General features: G+C 40.4%; 1 protein-coding gene across 6 annotated transcripts in view; it reads left to right on the top strand.

Moving 5' to 3' along the window:
- The window catches only part of fbrsl1 (fibrosin-like 1), a 408768-nt gene that overhangs the window by 63657 nt on the left and 321573 nt on the right, over window positions 1-23538 (top strand). The gene's annotated exons all lie outside the window — the stretch shown is intronic.

The following is a 23538-nucleotide window of genomic DNA, read 5'->3' as shown; positions in this document are numbered from 1 at the left end:
CGTGCGTGTGTGTGTGTGTGTGTGTGTGTGTTTATATATATATTGTTTTTTGCAACAGGCTGAAAGCGTGACAGATATTTCACAGAATGCAATGATAAAAGTTCCCAAATCTGTTTCATATTAACCTATTCAGATTTAATTTCCATGTCACTTTACCCAATTGTTTTTCCTTTTTGTAATCAGATGTCATTACAAGCTTTTAAACTTCTCGAAATTGAGCCAAACATGTTTGATATGGTTAATTTATTTCATATTTCTTTTCTTCAGATGTGTAAAGGGAACCACAAAATCAAAAATCACAAAAGATTATTTCGCTAAAGATTTTGTGTGAGATTGGATATGTCTCAGTTTAAAGGTCCCATATTATGAAAAACATGTTTTTTCTGCTCTCTACATCTATAAACTGGCCCTCCCTGAGCCTGCCAACTCCCAGAATGAGGAAAACAAGCGATTCCTGCATGGTCTCTGCAGCCCACCCACTGGTAAAACAGCGCTCATACAGGCTGTTCAGATTCAGCTCCTGTTGTGACGTAACCAAAGGAGTCATTTAGATAGGCCGACCTCCTCTAAGCAGTGATGGGAGATAGACAATAGACTCCACCCCCAACCTGATGAAAACTTTTGCGAAAGTCCGCCATTGTTTTTCTTGCTAGTGAAGAAGTGATGGCTACCGGTAAAACTAAATACAGACCTTGCCTGCAGCCGGTGCACTGTAGTGTATGTACTATTTGTTCATGCGGAGGTGTACTCCGCTCTTGTGGTTTGCGGCGCATCATGTGGTTCGGTGCATTGGCGCAGTGATATGTGTTCAGGCACTTCTGTGTAACCTGCCGTTCTAGTAAAAAGGAATATATATTATACTTTATTGTCATATACAGTATGTAAAGCTACATAAACAAAATGTGTTCTCTGCATTTAACCCCTCCCTGTGGAGCAGTGGGCAGGCACAGTGTAGCTGGAGCAGACACATTTTTAGTACCTGTTATATCGCCTTGTATCGCTGATCTGACGTGTTTGTGACACAATGCGAAGCAACGGTTTGACAAAATAAATGATTATGACCATAAATGCACTATTCCTGAAGTTAGAAGAGAAGAAGAAAGTGACTTATCGGCTTAACACTCCGGTGAGAGTTTGAATGACTGCTGCTGCTGCTGCTGAGATGAACACGGACCCTGAAGCGCTGAAACTGACTCACAATAACAATAGCGTTTTTCTGTAAAGTGCAGTTTTTTGGCTGAAAACCCTAACCCTCACCCTAACCCAATAACAGTGTTTGGATAGCAAAATAAATTTGCTTTGGTGATCACTGAACCCCCTTGTAAAAGAACAAGGCATGCAAGCAAGTCAGCGTCTATAGACACGCCCGCTCATGAATATGCATAGGTAGGCCCCTAAACAGCCCGATTTTAGAAGTGTTCAGAAAGTGACATTTCAGAGGGCTTAAACTGTGGAAAACAGGCAAGTTTGGGAAAATAAACCTCAAATACTATGTTGTTGGGGTTCTTAGAACAAATGGAGACCTTTAGTATACTTGCTAGACATTTAATCACTTGTGATATTGTCCCAAAACATGCATATGAGGGTCCAGTATATTTCATGTCATATTGTCATTTTTGGCTGATTTTGTTTAAATAACGTATGTTGCTGTTAAATTATGTGACTTCAGCAATTTCATTATGTTATTACTGACACAAAACAACGTGCAGTAATGAAACTTTTTCTATGATCAACACAATGTCCGGTCACACTTCTAGTAGTAATTTAAAAACTACAACCAACAGACAGCCCAGAGCCATAAAAGCTGTCATAGTTATATGGGTTTGGGGGTTGTGCTTTACACCTTGCAGTAGCAGGCATATTGGTGTAATATTTATCCATTTACCTTCGATACCTGAGGCGTCAGAGCTGCGCAGAACGACCAGAAATAATTTAAAGTAGAATTAAACGTTTGCAAGATCAAATAATTTTTCCATTCAGAGTTAAAATCGGAATAATCAGCCACCTAATTCGGATTTAAGTTTAATTTGGAATTAAATTAATGAAACTGGTTGAATTTCTCCGATAGAGCAAATATGAGTGTCATTTAAATTAACGTGTTTCCGAGATGCGTTCGGGTGCCCCGAGACACCCATTCCGGTCATGTAATCCAGTCGTGAAAAGAGCACGTGTCTGGGTAAATCTGGACATATAGTTACCCTACACGAGAGAAGATATGAAATCAACAGCATGTACTGTGAACAACAAACCCAGAGTCGCTTGATGGTGACGTAATGCCATACCTATGTCGTAAATGAACGTGATGACATGCGGGAACCGGGTGGAGCTGGTGAGCGCCCCCTTGCACCGTGCCAGCGGAGCGACAGGAGCGGGGGGGATTCCTGCTGTGAGCTTGGAAATTACACCGTAAGTGATGATGGAAATACAGCAGATCTGCAACACTTGCATGGGGGACAGTCGCCCCAGTGGCAGCTGTGGCTACAATAGTAGCTTGCCACCACAAACTGTAGAGTGAAAGAGAAATGCCTTAATTGTGTAAAGTGCTTTGAGTGTGTCACGGCTAATTTGCAGTTGACTTCATTTGGAGTCATGATTTATTGCTCTGGTTGAATGATGGAGTCCAGGCGAGGCATTGATGATTTTATAAAAAAGATTTATCATAAAATTAAATAAAAAAGGAGTAAAAAAGAAGCTTCCATCCTGAAAGAATGAAAGGCAAAAGGCTCGTGGCAGAGCAAAAAGGCAAGACTCACTCTAACTAACAGTTTCACAACTTAAGCTTATATACAGATAACAGAAAAAGTTCCACCCTGAGGTGAGGAGAAGGAGGGAGTCAGATGCCCAACAGTGGAAACATTTGAGGATGATGAAGACGTGTATATTATGAGGAAGATTGGGCGCCACTCTTATCTATCCTTGATAGTGTGTGTGTTCGTGTGTATGGCCTTCAGCAGAGACTCTGTGTTGCACTGAGTACAATACGATCTGTACTGTTTAATCTAACATGACTCAGCTGTTCAAAAGTGCGAAGAGTAATGGAGTCATCATGTATTAAAACATGACAAATTGTACACATGAACACACATTTGACGATATTATGATGAATATAAAAATTGCCATAACAAGTGTCTATGATAAAGCGCTATATAACATCCAATGCATTATTATTATTATTATTATTATTATTATTATTATTATTATTATTATTGCATGTTTGCAAAGACAGGATGAATGACGGACATAGAACAGCTTTTACAGAGGAGGAGGGAAAAAAAAGTAGGATGAGAGAAACTATGGTGTCGGACCGAATTCTGACCATACAAATGTTATTTTCCAGAGGTGGATATGAGTCTTTATTCCCAAAATCATGCCCACTACTCAATGTCTAACATGGCCTTTTTGTGTCACACTTTATTTTAATAGGCGGATGTGTTAAATCTCTTTTCTGAAGCTAAGATCCACTGTGGTGCTGCTGAGGATAAGATAAGAGACATGTAGTCAGGACGTAAACCAAATAATGAGGCTGTGTAGCCAGAAGGCCTCCTATCCAAACAAAAATATCTCTTCGAGAGAAGATTTCCCATAGCTGAAAATGTGATTGGTTTTGATATTTGCTTAAAGAAAATGATGTATTTAGCTGTTGCTTTTATTCATAGTGCGCTTTGCTCAATTTCTGAGCAATATTTAAAGTCCAGTGCAGAGAGCAACTTTATAATGTTAGTAAACAACATCTGTCATGTAAAACCTTGTATCTTCCACTTGGCTGAGTTTTACATCATTGAGTTTTCAGCTGAACATTTACGATGTAGGCATACGGTACGGAGCCCGGCAAGGGTCAGGGGTAAAAAAAAAAAAAATCCGGTGAAAATCCGTGCCCACAGATTATTAAACCGTGCGCTCGGTTTTGCAATTCGTGCACCCACACATTGCTCAAGGACTTCAGTTGAGAGTTTGGATTCGTCCATGGCTGCACCTGCCAGGTAAGCTGGATCCATTGTCATAGACTTAATGCAGCCATGTCATAATGAACACGTTTAACATCTTGCAGATTTACCATATTTACACTTTGATAAACCTTTAACATGTGTGCCAATCTCAGCTAACGTTAACTTAGCATCCACGTTCGCCAAATTAGTTGTCTGTTTAAGTGACCAATTTCGGCTCCCAGTTAATCGGGTTTTGTAACTGAATAGATTTTCAAAACAATAATTCTGCATACTGTACCATGCATAGGCCTACATAAAAATGCACAAGCTGCATATTGTCATACTCGCAGTGTACATCTACTGCAGTGTGCTGTTTGAAGATAGCCTATGATTATAAGCACAAGAGATTCTGTAACCCACGTCTTCAGATTTAACTCTTTGATGCACAGTGTCCACTATCTCAATGCTGTTTTCCAGTATATGCATGGGTCAGAATGGTATATCTGCAAATTCGCCACTTCACTGGACATTAGTGGGTCATCCAATACACTGCCACTCCAACATTTCTCTTGGTTTAGAGGAAAAGGAGGCAAATAAAGCTTTGTGTTGGCAACGATAGAGCGTCACCCCGTCTAATTGTCCCAACACAAAGTAGCATAAAACTGTAGCCAACATCAGCGGTGTACAATTTTAAGTATCTATGCACGTAATTATAATTTTTTAATTATAATAGCCTACGCAGCTATGATTATAATAATAAATATGTAGCCTATTAGCATAGCCTATGTAGTATATAATATGAAATAGCTTATTAACAGCTAGTTTAATGATGTACTTGTATTTATTGATGTTTAATATGTTGTTTGATGGTTTCAAGTTGTAGGCTGCTGCCAGCATGCTTTATTTTGACTGATAGTCGCTTCCCAGATTCAACTATGTATCGTTGTCATGGTAACTGGTGATGTATTCCTTTAGGAAGTGTCATGGGAATCAATCTAGGCTATTGAAGCAAATTAAAACTCTGAAGAGTTCAACCTTTGATTCAGTTAAAACCCCCTGGCTATAATGACTCAAAGCACATTTCAGATATCCAAACTTATTATTATTGTTATTGATATTGTTGTTGTTATTATTATTATTATTATTATTATTATTATTATTATTATTATTATTGGTGGTGTTGTTTGCTTGACAGATTTTTTTTTTTTTTAATCTGTCAGAATGGATCCAAATATCCAGAAATTCTTGTGAGAGCAGCAACGGTTGGATGAGACCGTGATTGCAAAGTTCATAGATGAGAAGGTGTGTGACACCCTTAAAGCAAGGTATAACAAAGTGAAAATAATAGATACATCCACACATACCAAATTTCAGTAAAGGACTTGTTGCTCAAAATATTACAACAACTAATACATTCTAGGTTTGTGGATGTATCAGCATGTGTTAACAATGTTTACTTTTTTTATCTACCATTGTTTCAGGTGTATTTTGAAATACATGTGGTTTTATTTATTTTGTGTCCTCTTTGCCTCTGCTACCATTGTCCAGATCATTTGGCTGTGTGTCAGCTAGCTCAAACGTGTAGCAAGCGCCCGCAAAAAGCACAGTGCTGTTGTCTGATGATTGTAGGTCATCTTCAGAAAACTCTTCTTCCCTTTCGGATCCGTAACGCATAGGATCTGTGCTAAAACCTGAGTTATCAACATGAGCATTTAGGGTTAAGGGACTTGCTCAACATCCCACAGTGACCCAGTTTGGACTTGAACGGTTGACCTTCCAATTACTTAACCGTGACGCCACCACCACTGTTAAAATTAGATCTGCTAGAACCTAAGAAAAAAAATATAAACAAAATGTACACTTAATGCTGCAGTATGTAAGTTTCCATAATTCCATAATCATCTTTGAGTATAGTGTAATCCAAAGTGTTCTGAGTGAATCTCTTCTCCTTCTCCTGGCCCTGTAAAAGACATTCTGAATTCCAGTAGTGTGACGCTGAAAATCAGAGATTTTTCTACAAACACAAGTGCTCCATGAGCTGTTTTGGACATTGCTATTGGCTGCTTGAGTGAACTCTAGCGCGTTCACGTACCATCAGTAGTAAAAGTGTAATGACGGACTCTCCATCAGAAGTCCCCATCACAGCAAATCAAGTGGAAAAATGCAGACCGAGGTGGAGAAGCAACAGTCTAAATGCACAAACGTTCACAGGAGGAACAGACCACTGCGTGTCCTCTCAGATCCCTGTGACTGCGCAGGGTCTGCCACGCGTACTGGTTTAAGAGGGAGAGCAAGAACAGATGAAATACATTGCCTGAAACCTAAGAGAAGCTTATCCGATGTGGACAGATGCAATTCCTTTTACAGTCTGGATGCAGAGTGATGGTTGTCAGTCTGCCCTGAGCAGCTGCCACTCAAGGGCAGAGAACACGATAGAGAACAAAGAGAGACACAGACATGGAGGAACACAGACGTCTTCCTCCGTTTTTCTACCACCTGCGAGTGGACCTTAGTCTACTAAACTTGAATAAACCTCATTGAATTTATATTACTCTTGTCATCTGTCCTTGGAGCTGTTCACTTAAAAGATCAGGGAAGAAGGTACAGAAAACCTTACAGGCACATTAAGGATATTGGCAGTGTACACACCAACAGCATTCTAGTTGACTGCCAACATACTGTTTTTTGAATTTCTTTCAGTGACATAAAATAGTTATAAGACAAGGGCAAGAAAACATCAGTACTCTTCTAGTTTTCAAGGTGGCATGATGAGTTGAGATGCCCATCACTCTTTAGGATGGTAAAGATCATTGTTTAATAAACCACTTTTATCCTTATCCTTTGATTTTACAACTTTGCTGTTAGGAAAATATGTAACATATTTAACTGTTTTAATCACTGTTACTTTTAACATAATCCATGTGTTAACATGTTTTTTCAATGATGAAATGCACGTATCTGATATCAATGTATTTGTCATAACCTTTCCTTGAAAGACATATATCTTTTGTGTAACTGTGATGTTTCTATATATCATAAAAATGTGTTTCACTACAGGTTACTTGAGGTTAAAGTCAGTGTAAGACAAGTCCAGACATGCCTGGCTGAAAGGTGACATAGACTTCTCTCTCATACACGCAAAAGCAACTGGCCACAAAGAAATGCCCAAATATGGATTTCTGTCACACACACACTGATATGACAGAGGCGGGGAAAAGAAGAGAGGAGGTCCAGCCGAAGTTGAGTTTAAAAAAAGCTCTCTAATGACAGTCTCCGTGGATTCCAGCTGGGAAGATAACTTGGACCAAAGTTCATTCTCTTCGTGGATTCTAACTGGTGAAGATGAACTGGGCTAAATTATTTATTTCCTTGTTGAAGACCAAATTAAGAGGAATCTTATGGATTTTGACTGAATCTCTGCGTCCAAACTCCTTTTTGGGTGGATTTAAGTCTTCAATGACTTGGACAGCTACAAACAAGCATTCCAACTATCATTTGTGTGCACGTCCATCGCTCTAGACTACCTGCTGCTGTCATGAGTCCCAGGTGGTTCAAAGAAGAGGGTGAGGAAAAGAAGCTGCAGGTCTGGCGTCCTGGTTAAGTCCAGGTGGGCTGTGTGGACTGCCTGTGGCTCCTTCCAGCTGGACCTAAGCTTCCCTGCAGTCCGGAGCTGCAGCACTGGTCGTCGTGCGGAGCCACCAGGTCATCGGAACTGTCACTTTCGTGTCCACATCGATGGATAAACAACTGACCCACGGCCGCCGGTACAACTGGACGTCACATGACCGCGGCAAGTGGTTGCGGCCAATCCCGACATAAGCACGGCAACGTCATCACCATCAAGCCGCTTTGGCTTGTTTAATGCTCGCTCTATTACTAATAAATCCTTCTCTCTTAACAAACTGTTCACCAGAGAAAACCTGGACCTAATGTTTCTCACGGAGACAAGGAAAAGTGATTGGAAGTTTATTCATTTAAATGAGCTGTGCACTGCTGAATGCGCAGTCCTTGGCCAGCCCCGTCCCAGTCGCCGTGGGGGTGATCTTACTGCTGTGGACGGGGACAGATACACATGCAGAATGATAAACACTGACCATTTCACCACTTTTGAGTCCCAAATGATCAAAGTTCCTCCGTCATATTTGACTGGCTCTTGATCTCTCCTGGCCCTGCTGGCATCTTTTAAATGATTTTAATAACTTACTATTGTCGATAACAAAAATGGAAAAAGTTTTAATTCTTGGAGATATGAACTTGCACATTGATGATGGCACATCTAGCCCAGCAGCTGAACTTTTATCTATAACTGAATCTTTTAACTTAAAGCAGCATGTATCGAGGCCTACCCACAGCACAGGTCATACTCTGGACCTGGTGTTTTTGCTTGGCCTACATTTTGGAAATGTACGTGGAGAGGATGTCCATCTGAGTGACCATAGCAGTGTGTTTTTTTACCTTAATGTCTTCCCTGAGTCTAGACCTATCCAGAATGGAGAATCATCACAGAGAGATTCTGTGCTATGTTTGATCCCTGTAATCTGAGTCACTGTGTTGACGTTAATGGCTTTATGAACTGTTTCAACTCACACTGTGGCTCAATTATCGACCAAGTGGGACCTCTAAAACCTAGCCATGTCTCCCTAAAGCTGTAATGGTTCGTCGCTAAATGAAAATATTTTGAGCCTGAGAACATTGTATCGCAAAACCGAGCGCCTTTGGAAATCTACTAAACTTGAGGTTCACAGACTGTATTTCAGGAATCAAATGTCCTCCTTAAACAAAACAATTAAGAAGGCAAGATCCAGCTACTTTGCTAAACTGATAGCATCTAAGTAAGTAAGTAAAATTTATTTATATAGCGCTTTTCACAGACCAGGGTCACAAAGTGCTTCACATTTTACAGTTTAAAACAATAACAATAAGAGTACATATACCAGTACAGTGCAGTGTTGGTAGAATGCAAGAAATAAAAGGGTACATACAAAGCCTACATTGGGTAGATACAAACGTGTGGCTAGAAAGCCTCCCTAAAAAAGTATGTCTTTAGTTGATTTTTGAAATCATCCACGGAGTCGAGCATGTGCAGAGTGTGTGGGAGTTCATTCCAAAGGCGAGGAGCTACCGCTTTAAATGATCGATCTCCTCGAGTTTTAAAGCGAGTGCAGGGGACCATCAGCAGGTTCTGAGACGAGGACCTCAAGCTCCTATTGGAGACACAGGGCTGGATCAGGCCTTTAATGTATCCAGGCGCCTGACCATGGAGAGCCCTGAACGTCAGTACCAGGATTTTAAAATTAATCCTGTATATGACAGGGAGCAGAGTTTTGGACTACTTGTAGGCGAGCCAAGTCTTTTTTACTAAGGCATGTAAACAGGCTGTTACAGTAGTCTAATCAGTAGACAATCATCTCAAGCTCATGAGGAGAGACCATGTGTCTCAGCTTAGCGATCTTTCTGAAATGGAAAAAACAGTTCCTGATAAGCTGTTTAGAATGCCGTTCTAGGGACATCCCTTCATCAAAAGTTACTACAAGGTTCCGCAGACTACCTTTTACAGAGCTACTTAGGGTGCCAAGGTGCTGCTTAATAAGTAAGTAAGTAAGTAAGTAAGTAGTTTATTTATAAAGTGCTTTTTGCAGATAAAATCACATAGTGCTGTACAGAGTTGTGGTAAAAGTACAAGTGCAACACAATAGAATAATAAAAGTGCATAAATATCATAAGAACAGCAACATTAAACGACAAATAAAAATTGAAATCCAGTTAACTAAAAGCTTTACTGTAAAGTGTAGTCTTCAGCAGTTTTTTAAAAGTGTCCACACAGTTGAGCTCCCTGAGAGACTGGTGCAGGTTATTCCAGAGTCTGGGAGCTACAGCCTGGAACGCCAGGTCTCCTCTGGTCTTAAATTTAGTTTTTGGGGTCTTTAGGAGACCCTGACCTGAAGACCGAAGGCATCGCCCTGATGAGTAGGGGCACAACAAGTCTGAGATATATTTAGGGGCCTGACCATGTAATGCTCGGAACGTGAGAACTAATATTTTATATTTTATGCGAAACTTAAGTGGAAGCCAGTGCAGAGTAGCAAGAATGGGGTGATGTGGGATGTTCTAGAAGCACCAGTTAAAAGTCTGGCAGCAGCGTTCTGAACGATCTGGAGTCTGTTTAGGGTCGACTTATTAAAACAAGTAAAAACAGAATTACATTAGTCAATGCGGGATGATATCGACCAGTTCCAGATCTGATTTTGATAATAAATGCCTCACTTTAGAGATATTTCTCAGGTGGTAAAAACAGTTTTTAGTCAATTGACGACAATGTTCCTCCAAAGACATGGACTGATCAAAAACAACCCCAAGGTTTCTGAGGCTGGTTTTAACAGATGAGCCCAGATCACCAAGAGAGTTTTTAATCAGAGGGATGTTTTTATCAGGAGCAATGATCAGAGTTTCTGTTTTGTTTGAATTTATCTGGAGATAAATTGATAACAGCCAGTTTTTGATACAGGATATACAGTCTAAGAACTCTGATAAAAAGTGAAACTCAGAGTCATTAAAGGAGCAGTAGAACTGGATATCGTCAGCATAAAAATGATAAGACACATTTTTAAAACTAAGAGGCACAATACTGTCCGGAGCAACGAATAGAGATTCTGTTTTACAGGAATTCAGCTGGAGGCTATTTTCACTTAGCCATTGTTTTATTTTGGCCAGGCAGTTTGTGAGAGAAGCCAGTCTCTGGGGTTCGGAGGACTTGAAAGAGCAGTACAGCTGGAGGTCATCAGCATACAGGTGATAGGAGACCTCACTGAACTGCTGGTACAGCTCGCCGAGAGGGAGTAAATAAATCAGGAACAAAAGCGGCCCAAAGACTGAACCCTGGGGTACACCCCACTTTAAGTCTGCAGTTTCTGACATCATATTGTTAGAGGACACAGAGAACGTTCTACTAGTCAGGTAAGACCTGAACCACTCTAACACAGGGCCTGACATGCCGACCACATCCCGCAGTCGCTTAAACAAGATTCCGTGATCGACCGTGTCAAACGCAGCCGACAGGTCTAACAGGACTGAAACGGAACATTTACCAGAGTCGGCAGCCATCATGATGTCACTGGACACTTTCAGCAGTGCTGTTTCAGTCGATGGTTTCAACTTTCTGAAACCAGACTGGAAAGTGTCAAAAATGTTGTTAGCCTCCAAGAAGGATGTGAGCTGATTACAGGCTAACTTTTCTAAAACTTTAGCCAGGAACGGGATCTTTGAAATTGGCCTGAAGTTCTGAAGTTTTGTTGGGTCCAAGCTAGGTTTTTTCAATTTAGGTTCAACAGCAGCATGTTTAAGAGAACACGGGAATACACCAGCAGCAAAAGAAATGTTAAACATTTTAGTGATCAATGGGCCGCTTGATTCCAAAACATTAATAAAAAGTCTAGCTGGGATGACATCTAGACTACAGGATGATACTTTCATGCTTTTTATGGTCGATAGGACATCCACTTGGGAGACTGACTTAAAAGAAGACCAATTGTGAAGAGGAGGGTCAACACAGTCCTGACTGCAGGAAGGAGGAGAAGCAATATTCTCTTTTATTTTCCTAACCTTGTCAATAAAGGCGCCCAAAGGCACTCGATTTTACGACATGATCATGAGAATTGAGACCCGCAGAGCGGGGGGCAGGGCAGCACTGTTACTCACATCCTGCTGCTGGAGGGGAACGGGTTGCAGCCACCTGTAGACAAGCACAGGTCGCCTGAAACCTGACAGACCTCATGCGGTTCGTCGGATCAGGGCCAGGACGCCAGCCCTGCAGCCTCTGCGTCTCGCCCTGTTCCTGGGGTTGCCCGGTGGTCGCACCAGCAACAGGTAATCCTTGGAATTGGGGGCGCACACGAACGGAGGCGGGAAAGTGCTCCTGTAGCTGTCCCAGCCATTGAAGCGGTGTTCCATCGCTGCTTTGATGTTGAAAAGAGAGCTGCGATCATACATCCGCACAGCGACAACACAATCACTGGTCATCAGAAAAGATATAGATTATTAGAAATTATGCAGGAAACCGACATTGTAACAGACATTATAACATAGAGGCAGCGGCACAGCCAAACAAAGGCGCCATCAAAGAGCCACATGAGGCTCCAGAGCAGCAGGTTGCAGACCCCTGCAATAGTTTATGTGGGACCAAACCCACATCTTCTAATAACAAGAATCCTAAAGTGGCCAATATCTAAATTCTTGGTCAAAACGTTGGAGAAAGTGGTTTCTACAACTTACATCATTCCTAGACTCACGCAACATCTAGTTCCAGTCAGATTACCAGTCCACAGAAACTGTGCTACTGAAAGTATCCAGTGACATCATGATGTCTGCCGACTTGAAGAAATGTAAGTGTTGGTGCTGCTGGACCTTTCCTCAGCCTTCGACACAGTCATCTACCAGATCCTGATAAACAGACTGCGTGATCTGATTGGGCTGTCTGGTCCAGTGCTCCAGTGGTTCTCCTCATACCTGGCTGGTAGGAGTAAGTGCGAGCCATGCAACCTGCTGTGTGGCATGCCTAGGGCTCTGTTCTGGGACGTCTCCTGTTTTTGTTTTATGCTCTTCCCCTTGGTCGGATAATCCAGCAGTTCAGTGATGTCTCCTACCATCTCTTCGCTGACAATCTTCAGTTGTATTGTGCATTTAATAGGGCTGCTCAATTAATCGAAATTCGATTACAATTTTGATTATTGCACCCAGCGATTACAAAAATAACATAACATGCAAGCTCCTCCCCTCCACCCCACCCCTCTCAAAGCCAAAGCAAGCCTGCAGGCCAAACACAAGAAAAGTTGTTGCTAGTGAATTTGAAACATGATAAACAGCAGGATAAATAAGGCAAAAACACTTCGTAAACAAGCATGGGAAGTCAAATGATCTTATATGGGAAGACCTAGAGTGCAAGAAGTGTTTTGTTTTTGTGCAAAAGTGAACATACTTAATTTTAGTGTTTGAAGCTTTTTATTTATGCTTAAAGAATATATTTTATGTTTTTTTTTTGTACAAAAAATAAATAACTTTTTGGTTAACAAACAATTATTTGAATAATCATGATTTCAAATATGACTAAAATAATCATGATTATTATTTTTTCTATAATCGAGCAGCCCTAGCATTTAAGGCTTCTGAAGTTCACAAACTGATCTCCTTAATGAACTGCCTGTCACAAATCAAGCAGTGGTTAAGCAACAACAGTCCTCAACTGAACGCAGAAAAAAAACAAGATGCTTATCATTGCCCCGGATAGTGCCACTCCCACTATTAAGCAGCACTTTGGTGATCTGAGCTTCTCGGCTAAAATTAAACTGAGGAACTGGGGTGATCTTTGATGAAGCCATGTCACTAGATCATCACTCAAGGCAGCTTCTTCCAGCTTCGCTATATCGCTAAGCTCAGGCCCATTGTGTCTAAGGACAAGCTCGGAATGATTATTCATGCTTTTTTGTTTTTGCTAGACTACTGCAACAGCTTCCAACCCACCTAAAAGTATATGATCATTTTGGAATGACTTCTGCTTAAAGGGGTCATTAATTATTGTCTGATCTTCATCTAAGCACAATCACAGTCTGCTTAAATTAATACCTCACAAACAATCACATTCACGGTGCGGGCTGGATAAAGTATGTGGAATTCAATTTTATAACTTTCCCTTTAGTAACAATAATGTCAAACAAACTTTTCCTTTAATTGCAGATCAGACTTTTGTACAACTTGTCTCTGCTTAACTGTTCCAGTTGAGCAATTATTTTTGTTTTTACTAAAATGTGTGGTTGAAATTATGATCTTCCGTGCATATTACGTAGATGAATGATTTTTAGAAGGCCCTCTTTCAACTTTCCGCAGGAAACCTGTTAATAATAAAGGAGACGCACGTCTGTGTTATTTTCTGTACTTGCTAAATCTGGGCTTTATGAGGTTTTTAATAGCAGAATAGAATTTTCTGGGGGGGAAAATACAATTTTTGCTCTTTAGATGATTCATAAAGTTTAGGATTCATAGTTTGTACATAAGCCTGCTCTAACAAATATTTGTCAAAGTGGTTCTCAGTTGGTCTGGCTTCAAATACCTACTATTGACTCCTGGTGACAGGCTGTGACCAAATTAAATGCTATACTAAATTTCCTAAATTGGTTAAATGAAGAAAAAAATGAAGCCTTTAATAACATTATGGAACTTTTTTTAATTATTTTATTCAAGTTCATAAGAGACCGAAATGTTAAGCAGGTGATCGAGGGAATTGTGTCTTACACAATTATCCTTTGGTTTTAATTTTGAACAAGTCCTAAATGTGCATCTCGGAGCATGAAATGCTAAATATTTTTATAATGACAATAAAATAAATTAGACATGTACACAACTACTCACTAATTCAGACTAATATCAATAACTAACACAGCATTTTGGAAACAATTCAATGTGTTAAGCAGCTGTTTATATCCCTAAACATTTTTTTTTAAATTAAACATTAAGTGCTTTCAACATTGAAAAATTAATATTAAAGTAATTTGTTTCTCGTCTTTACCTTAACAGAGGTCACTACAGACCTCAAAGAAAAGTAACCAATACTGCCCTCAAGTGGTGGAAGTCTGAAACTCTGTTGAAAAACAAGTTGTTTTCAAATTAAATGCATTGCATTTAATTTAAACTTGTTTTCCTGCAACCCACTGAAAATAACCCTTAAGTTCAACAATTTTCAGTAAATGCATGTTTGTTTGCACAGAAGATATGCCCCGAGGCAAAAAAATATAATAATAATAAGAATAATAATAATTAAAAAAAAGCTGCAAGCAGCGTTGAATGGGTCCTCTCAACCACACGCATGTTGGGACGTGGTGCACGTTGAGGTGTGGCAGAAATTTTAAAGTGTTGAGATAGGGCTGATTGATTATGGCAAAAATCATAATCCTGATTCTTTTGATTGATATTGAAATCACAATTTTAACACGATGAGTTTGAACTGAGAAACAATAAAAATTCAAAGCAATAACAGAAAAATATTTTAAGAAGATGAATTAAATAATATGTAAAAAAAAAAATAATAAAAAAATACACACTATCCGACTATTACTTTACCATAAAAAAAAAAAAAAATGCTCTACAACACCTTAACTAGTACTGCAAAAAAACACTGTCGTAATAATCAGTATATCAGTGATATAACAGTTAACAGTTTTTTTAGCCAGTCTGTTCACTTGGTCGGGTTTCAGGGATGAGCGCAGGCAGGTGACGACATTACCACCTGTACTGAAAACCCTCTCTGACAAGGCACTTGTGGCTGGAATGCAAATATATTTCCTTGCCAGGTTGGGGAGCCGTGGTTAGAACTTCTGGGACCGCATCAGTAGCTCAAATGCTGTGGCCTTGTCCTGGTCCTGGTCCAGTTGAAGAGCAGCGGCCCAGGGCTTTCTTCTTTCATGCACCACCAGCAGCAGCATCAGTGTCATCAGCAGGAGTCACTGCTCTCTCAGGGGACTTCTCCTGGGAATAGGAGGAGAATATTGTGAAGAGATATGATTGATATGTTTAATCTGACTAAATGGTTATGGGTATTCAAAACATGAAAAAATAAAATATAACAACTTTTGTTTACATTAAATTACATTGTATTTACTGTTATTATCAGTACAATAGTATTGTTATTATAATTATAATTACCATGACGGTCTTCATCTCAGATGACAGTCTTTCTTCAATTGACCCACGCTTGTCTTCACTCACATATGTGAGCTTGAACCTTGGGTCCAGGGCTGAGGCCATGTCCAGCAGCTCTTGTGTTGGTGCATCATCATAGTTCTCATTGAGATAGCCCACAATCTTCTTCTTGATGCACTTCGCAAGGTCTGTGTCGTCCTTCTGCACGGCCAAAAATGGAGAATTGGCTTGACAAAAGACACATTCACATATTGCTCCCCAGAAAGTGCATCGTTAAATTCAACGAGAGGGCTTAGTGACTTGTTGATGGCCTCCAGTACATCGATGTCCGGGGTGAGGTATCTGTTTTTTGTGTTGTTGTAGAGGACCTCTGTATTGGCCTTCTGCTGCTCTAGGACCATGCCAATCATAGCCTGCTAAGACCCCCACCTGGGTGGACACTGTCCACCCAGGTGGGGGTGTTCTGACAGATTCAGTCTTTTCTGTACATCTGTCAGCTCCCTCTTTTTTTCCAACGGTAGGAGAGGCGCTGACCAGTTTTTTGCAGACCCCCATCGCGCGGCCACTCCTGTGGTCCTTCATTGCATTCTCTAAAATGACAATAAATATAAACATTTATGCTTATGGCCATACAGCTCTGATCAAGCCCGATCTCGTCTGATCTCGGAAGCTAAACAAAGCCGAGCATGGTTAGTACCTTGAATGGGAGACTGTCTGGAAATACCATGTGCTGTAAGTTTTGCCCTGTGATGGACTGGCGCCCTGTCCAGGGTGTACCAGCGCCCAATGAGAGCCGGAGAATGTCACCGGCAGACCCCCGCAACCCTGTCAAACAGGAATAAGTGGGTCTGAAGATGGATGGATAAACATTTATCATCATTACCACCATCATCATCTTCATTAGTGTATCAATAGGCTGGGAGATTGGAATTATTATTAGGAATTAAATACATTATTGTGTATGTGTGATAGATGGATAGATAGATAGCTAACATGATATATTCTACATCCTGGGTACGCAAATTGCCATGGGGGTGCAAAAATAAAAAATAAAATTGGAAACTAGAATATAAATCGACCAGCAATCAGGAGCTTCCATGCATTGCCATTGCATCACACAATCAGGAGAAGGAAACCTACTACTCATCTATGGCCAAGTGGAGTCTATGCCCGAAGCACTGCAGCCTCATCCAGCCATTGAGTTCAGCTGCCAGCTTCATATTTGAAGCATTGACTGTTGTGATACAGACGAGTTACTCTTTGTTCATGTCCCATGCAGCCATCGCTTGCCTCAGGCCATCGGCTATATGTTGCCCTGTGTGGTCTTCTGGGAAAAATGCAGTTTGGAGACAATTTGTCTTTATGGTGAAATCTGCATCGATGTAATGAAGCGTGAGGCTTATATATGGCTCCATCGAGTGGCTCGACCATTGGTCCGTTGTGGTGGCAAAATATAATGCTGTTGACACGTCTCTTGCAACTTTTCCATGACATTCGTCATAAAATACAGGCAGCACAATTCTGCTAAAATGGTGACGTGATGTTAACACATACCGCATGTCCAATGTGTTCATCAGTTTAATGAACCCCGGGTCACTGACGTTATTGAAAGGGCACATGTCTTTGGCAATCATATGTGACTACATCCATTATTTCTTTATGTCTGTGGGAGATAAGTGGATATGCAGTGGCATTGTAAAATTTGTCTTTAATTGAGGACTGTGTGGCGGTGGCAGGAGTCAAGGAACTTTTCATTTTTGAGTTTTGTTTCTTCCCTGCTTGATCATATCTTGTGCTGTGTGTGGACTTTAGATGGTTAAATAAATTGGTCGTGTTTCCTTGAGGTGCAGACACGGTCGCGTGACATATCTTACACAATATCTTGGTTTGTTCCGAGTCAGACTCCTCGAAACCGAAGTGTTCCCACACCACATAATTCACGTTTCCTTTCTTCCTGACCAAAGGCTGCCTTTCTGCCATTGTCTGCCATCTACAAGTTTCTACATGGGAAGCCAAAATTGAAATGGAAATTAAATTAATCGCCCAGCCATGTTGAGACGTAGCTGACCATTTTCAAGGATTATATCACAAATTTTCTTGCAATGTTTTGTGCAAATATAATGCCTATCATTTTCTTTAAACCAATAGGTGGCGCTATGACTATCAATGATGGTTGAGTTAAACAATTAAAAAATGTTGGCATACAAATGAAAGCTGCTATAATTAAGTAGCATCTGCTTAGCTCTACAAACTCTTCCACAAGCGTAGCACATTATCCAAGTGAACAGGCTGCTAAGAGGAATATTTCAATCTATAAAGATTCAACTTTAAATTTTAATGAGATTTGAACGTGTTTAGGCTCTCAAAAATGCAATCACTTTTTTGTAATAATTATAATAAAAACGACTTGCATTACAATAAGTTGGTGCTCAGTCCCTAATAAAAAAGGGCATTGCGACTCAACACAATTGTTTGTGGTCCGATTTCTTGGCTTGGGTTATGTGTCATATTGTATTACACAAGTGGCATTTGCATTGCAGAGATCTTCTTTTGTGTGTTACACTTCATTTAATCATTGCCTTAATTAATGTCTATGTGCATGTGCATTGTCCTGTGCTCAGGTCAAAGGTTGAAATGTAAGGTAGTAGTTTGTCCATTCTTCTATCTCTCTAACTCTTAACTCTCATTTTTTCCCACTTCAGTCTATCATGTTCACTGCAGTATTAGGTTTTCTCAGCCCTTGTCCATGTTTCATCACCGAATGTCCAGGGCAGAGAACTGGTTGATAGGAGTAGTTAAACGCAATATTAGTTGGGATTAATTGGGATTAGGCTGTCAATGAGACAGACGTGAGCTCTCTGCTGTTGACATTGACATCTTTTTCCAAGATTTGCTGTGAAACAACACTGACCCCTGATGCACAAGACAGCCAGTACATCCCTATGTATAATAGAGATGTTAAAATTGTGTTAACCCTTTTGAAGATTACATGGAATCAACCATTGGGGGTCACTGTTTACATTTGAAACTGACTACAAGGTTTGGAAGCACTGGCAGCAGATCTTTTGCAAGCTCTTAAATGTCTCATTTTGTTTATGGCAGAGTTTCCTTTGCTTGCCAATAAAACAATGTGGTAAAACAGCATCACATAGGTTGGATAATTTATTTGTTAAAAATAGAAGGTTGCTGCTCATTGAAATTGTATTTGCTACTGCAAAGCTTCAAAATAATTTCTACGAGTATAAGAGTATATTCGTGGGCTATGATTTAAAGGCCATTGTTCAGTGTTGCATACTTTCATTCTGTCAGGATGTGTTTGTTTGGGTTTTTCCCTCTATTTTAAAGGCCTTTCACACAGTAGCAATTGAACCAAATGCTATGATTCTATTTTGTATGTACTACTGATCCTGTCATTAGGCCCTGGGTCTACAGACAGTTATATGATGACAGCTGACAAGGGAACACAACTCTTTTAAGGAGGGGGTTGAAAAGTGGGATGGGTGGATGGATCACCCACACACAAAAGCCAGCGCTTGTGCTACCGTGTAGTGGCATGGGGATGGCACTCCCACCTCAATTTGCCCTACCAGTCCCTCCAATTTTAATCACACCTCAACACACCACCACCATCATCACCTCCACCCTCCGGCTCTAATGCACCACATGCACATATATACACAAAGATTGGGTGGGGAGCACCGCTCTCCTCTATCCCCTTTCTTTTATTTGCACCTCATACATTCACTAAACACACACATTTAGAGAGATACCATAACAGGGAGGTGGGTGGGTTCACTCATTCGGAGGTTATTCCAGGGGGGCTTCACCCGGGGGCTCGCCCTTTGGGGTTCCGGATGCCTGCGGGTGCGGTGCGGGATTGCCCCTGCTTGGGTGGTGCCCTGCGGGGCCGGCATCTGCGGCTTAGCCACCTCGGGGTTGCGCATGTCGCATACTGGTATGGCGGTCTGGTTGGGCCCTTGTGGGGTCCTGACTTTGAAATAACCAAGGCTCATCGTACAGGTGGCATTGATGAAGGGTGATCTGGGGCTTTGGGGCTGTGGTTGGTGGCAGGGTGCGCTGAGTTCTTAGGTTCTTGGCGCATTCTCAGGTGTGTATGTGGGGGCGGTGGCTGCCTCTCGGCTTGGGATCTTGGGGGCGTATGGGGGGCTGCTAGGTCATGGGGGGTGTCCTGGGGCTCCTTGGCCCCTGCTCTTTCTGCTGCTCTGACTGCATCTTTAGGCCCGGGACAGCGCTTGGGTTCACAGTAGCGGTTCTTGGTCAAACATTAGTCTTGGATGCACTGGCATGCCTTGGGCTGTAGGATAAACTCGTACTGGGCTTAACCTTAGACACGTTGATCCCTAATACCTGTTTTAGGTAAAACCACTCACTCCTTCCCTCCCACTACCATTATACCTACATTCCACACTTGTCACCAGACTGGTTTGATTACACAACACAATAAGTACAATATGCACAACAACAAAATCAAATCGCACTCTCACTTTAAAATAATAAACTCTTCCCCACCCTTTCCATTTCCTACCTTGAGTCTCCCTTCCCTGGAGGTGTGGTTAATGAGGCTGACCCACTCACTGGGAGGAGATTCTTCATGTTCATTAAAAGCCCTCCGGGAAAGGGCAGCTGAAGAGTAATAATTTCCAGGGTGGATTCACTAAGATCTGAAATAAAGGGTGGTAATTCAGTTGCTTCCCTAAATCCTTTTGTAACGCAGTTGCCTCACTTGCTGCACGGAATTCATTAAGATTGCAGCAAAGATTAGTGCCTGGCACGTGCAGAACTGGTGCAGACTGCCCTTATTTAAATATTTAAATCTAAGCGTGTTGTACGTGTTGTGTTGAACATGGACGTGAACATGAGTGCGCGGAGGCGAAAATAAAAATTTGAAGCTGCAGAATTGGAGGTGTTAGTAGAGGAAATGAAAAAAAATGGATGAATTACAGTAGATAGAGAGATATTTTTTATTCATCCCGCAGTGGAGAAATGTGCGTGGATGTGACTGTGACTGACGAATGGGGGCATGCATGTGGCTGATCACGTGCGTGTGTGAGACAGCGACCTCTCTTTCTTGCAGACACACACACAGAACTGGAGCCTTTTTTTCATCTTTTCTGTCCACATTTTCTGTAGCAATGATCTCTGCTTGTGTGTTTGCACCTGTTTTTTTTATTTTCTTGTATTAAAACAATCACCACAAACAGTATTTGCATTTCCTCCTCCCAAATTTGCGCCCCCCTTGGGAGATCCACCTACTATGCATATTCATTAAAGGGAAACGCTACATGGATTGAGGGCGCATTGGGAAGTGCAGCGGCGGCACACTCCTGATTCACTGGGCTTTGTACTCCTTACTAGCGCGTGGAGTGATGTTTGCTCCAGTTTTAATACCACTAAACCTTCAGTGAATCCACCCCTCAGTATGGATTTGATTTCTTCACTGTTTTCAGTTTAAAGTCAGAGGTTTACTGACAATAGGGCTAAACAGTTTAACAGTGACTTTACGTTAAAAATAAAAACCAGTATGAGGAAGAAATATACCAAACACACTGTGACATTAATTGAAATAGAAATTATTTTATTTGCAACTCATGTTTGTGCAAATCAGTAAAGAAGCTCTCCAACAGTGTTCTCTTCCACACATTGGAAGCAATTTGAACAACTCATCACATATCGACGTTCCGGAAGGAACCTTTGGTGTCACGTTATGTTCAAATCAACACATTCTCACTCCCAAATCATCATATATCGACGTAGTAACGCCAAAGGGTACTCCTATGGAGTTTATTTTTTACGCTGCAGGTCTGTAAGCTGCTTTTCACCGCAATTTTTCAAAAAAAGATTTTTAACCCTAAACCTAACCTAACCTAAGCCTAAAACTTAAGCCACGGGCCGACCCTTAGCATCCCGTAGTCGTTATGTGACAAGTTGGGAGTGAGAATGTGTCAAGTCAAAGGTCAGATTTTAACACTGAACTCAAGATACAACATCTTCAATTAGCAATCCTAATGGGATCATATTAGAGAACACTGAGCTGTGAGAAGGTTTTGCAAGGTCACAAAGCTGAATTAGTCTGATTACTTCCAGTTTAATTAATAATCCACTCGCAGTACTATGATTTCATTTTAAAGGAGGGGTATGTAGAGCCGCACTGCACGTTGCAGTCTGGGCTCCAGTGCTCCTGACACCTCCCACAGCACTCCCTCAACCTGCCAGCCACTGAGACCCATTAATGCAGCCCCATAGTTTTAGATGTGAAATGTCATTATATATTTAGCTGTGATATCCTCTGCATTTGAAATGCTGATGCACTCCCACTGCTGGTCTTCAGTAACAGGCAACCTAAAGGGCTTGGAGTGTTTGGAGTGTGCTGCAGCTGTTGGTGTAATATAATATCTTGGAGGATTGTGACTCTAGTACTTTGGTAGGTGAATCATTGTTCTTTCCCCCAAAAGTAAAGATAACAACATACACATAATTTTAAGCTTCCATTTTACTGTCAATTTGTAATTTGTTTAATCTATTTATGATTTATTTAGCTATTCATGTTTTGACAGTGTACCATAATGTGGGCATGATGGTGACAGGACAAAATTCCTCATCACAAAATAAGTCACACAAAATACAGGCATGTTGTCAAGCTACTTTAAATCCCCACTTGAAGGGATTTTGCGGCGTCTACCAGAGTTTCAAAACTGGATTCCACTCGAGAAATAAAGCAGTTGATTTTATTTCTGAGTTGATTAATTTGTTGATTTTAACATTGAACAGGCGAGGGTTCTAGGGTAAAAAAAGTTAATTTATAACAGAAATAGATAACTAAAAAGAAATGTCAGCACTTTATCATTTGAGTTCAACATTCTTTTCTCACAAATTATGTTTTTGCTTTTAAATTTACTAGCTTTCTTAAATCTTTATATTTACTTTAAGCTTCAAGACTAAACAAAATTTCAATAGAAGGATAAGCAAATGGACCATCTTCATTTAATTGAAATTAATTCAATATTACCATTCCTCATACATAATATGAAATATCTTCCCATCATTCAGTTATAATTAACAATTTAATTCAAATTTTTAATAAACTCTAATAAATTAATTCTAATAAAGTTTAAATTATTATATATCCAATGTAATTTAATTTAAATTTAGCTTAAACAACATTTACTTTACTATTAATTTATAATAGTTTAACTACCTAATGTAATTATTTAATACATTTAGTTAACTGTTAAATCATTTAAGCTTATTTGATAAATTAACAATGATTTTAAAATTTCTAAACATTCTAATTAAATAATTCAATTACTTAACTGTTGAATCATTTAATCATATTTGTTCAATTAAAAATGATTAATGCTAATATATTAGCATCACATTGTAATTATAATTAAATAATTGAATTAGTTAAACTAAATTATTCCAACTTGGCATGCAATCACAGAAGCACTCAAGCACATCTGCTCTGCACCGCACATCTACACATGTCACTTCTGACATCGATTTCCATTTGATCTACAATGGTTGGCCTGTTGACAGGTTTGCCTGTATCCATGGTTCTAAATGTGTTTATTACTGGAGGATTACATACATCAGTTTATACACTGACAGGCCATTATACCATAACTGCAGATATTAGCAATATCTCTTCACCACTAGGTGACGAGATATTGCAGCTTGTCTGCAGAAGCTTACATGACTGCATTGGAAATACAACTGTCATGAACTAATACTATTCCAGAGGTGAGGTTTATGCATGAGGCAAGACCAGATTATTATCTTGTGAACAGAAATAGTTAGACATGAGATTATTGGCAAATCTTGTGTCCAGTCTCAGTCAGTAGCAGTTCAGAGGAAACTTATGTTTGCTTTTTTCCCTCAAACTGAAGAGCAATGCATACAATAATAG

Source organism: Gouania willdenowi, chromosome 9 (genome assembly GCF_900634775.1).
Source record: "Gouania willdenowi chromosome 9, fGouWil2.1, whole genome shotgun sequence".
Classification (NCBI taxonomy): domain Eukaryota; kingdom Metazoa; phylum Chordata; class Actinopteri; order Blenniiformes; family Gobiesocidae; genus Gouania; species Gouania willdenowi.
Note: the sequence above shows the minus strand (reverse complement) of the source record. Positions and strands in the feature narration are given on the sequence as shown.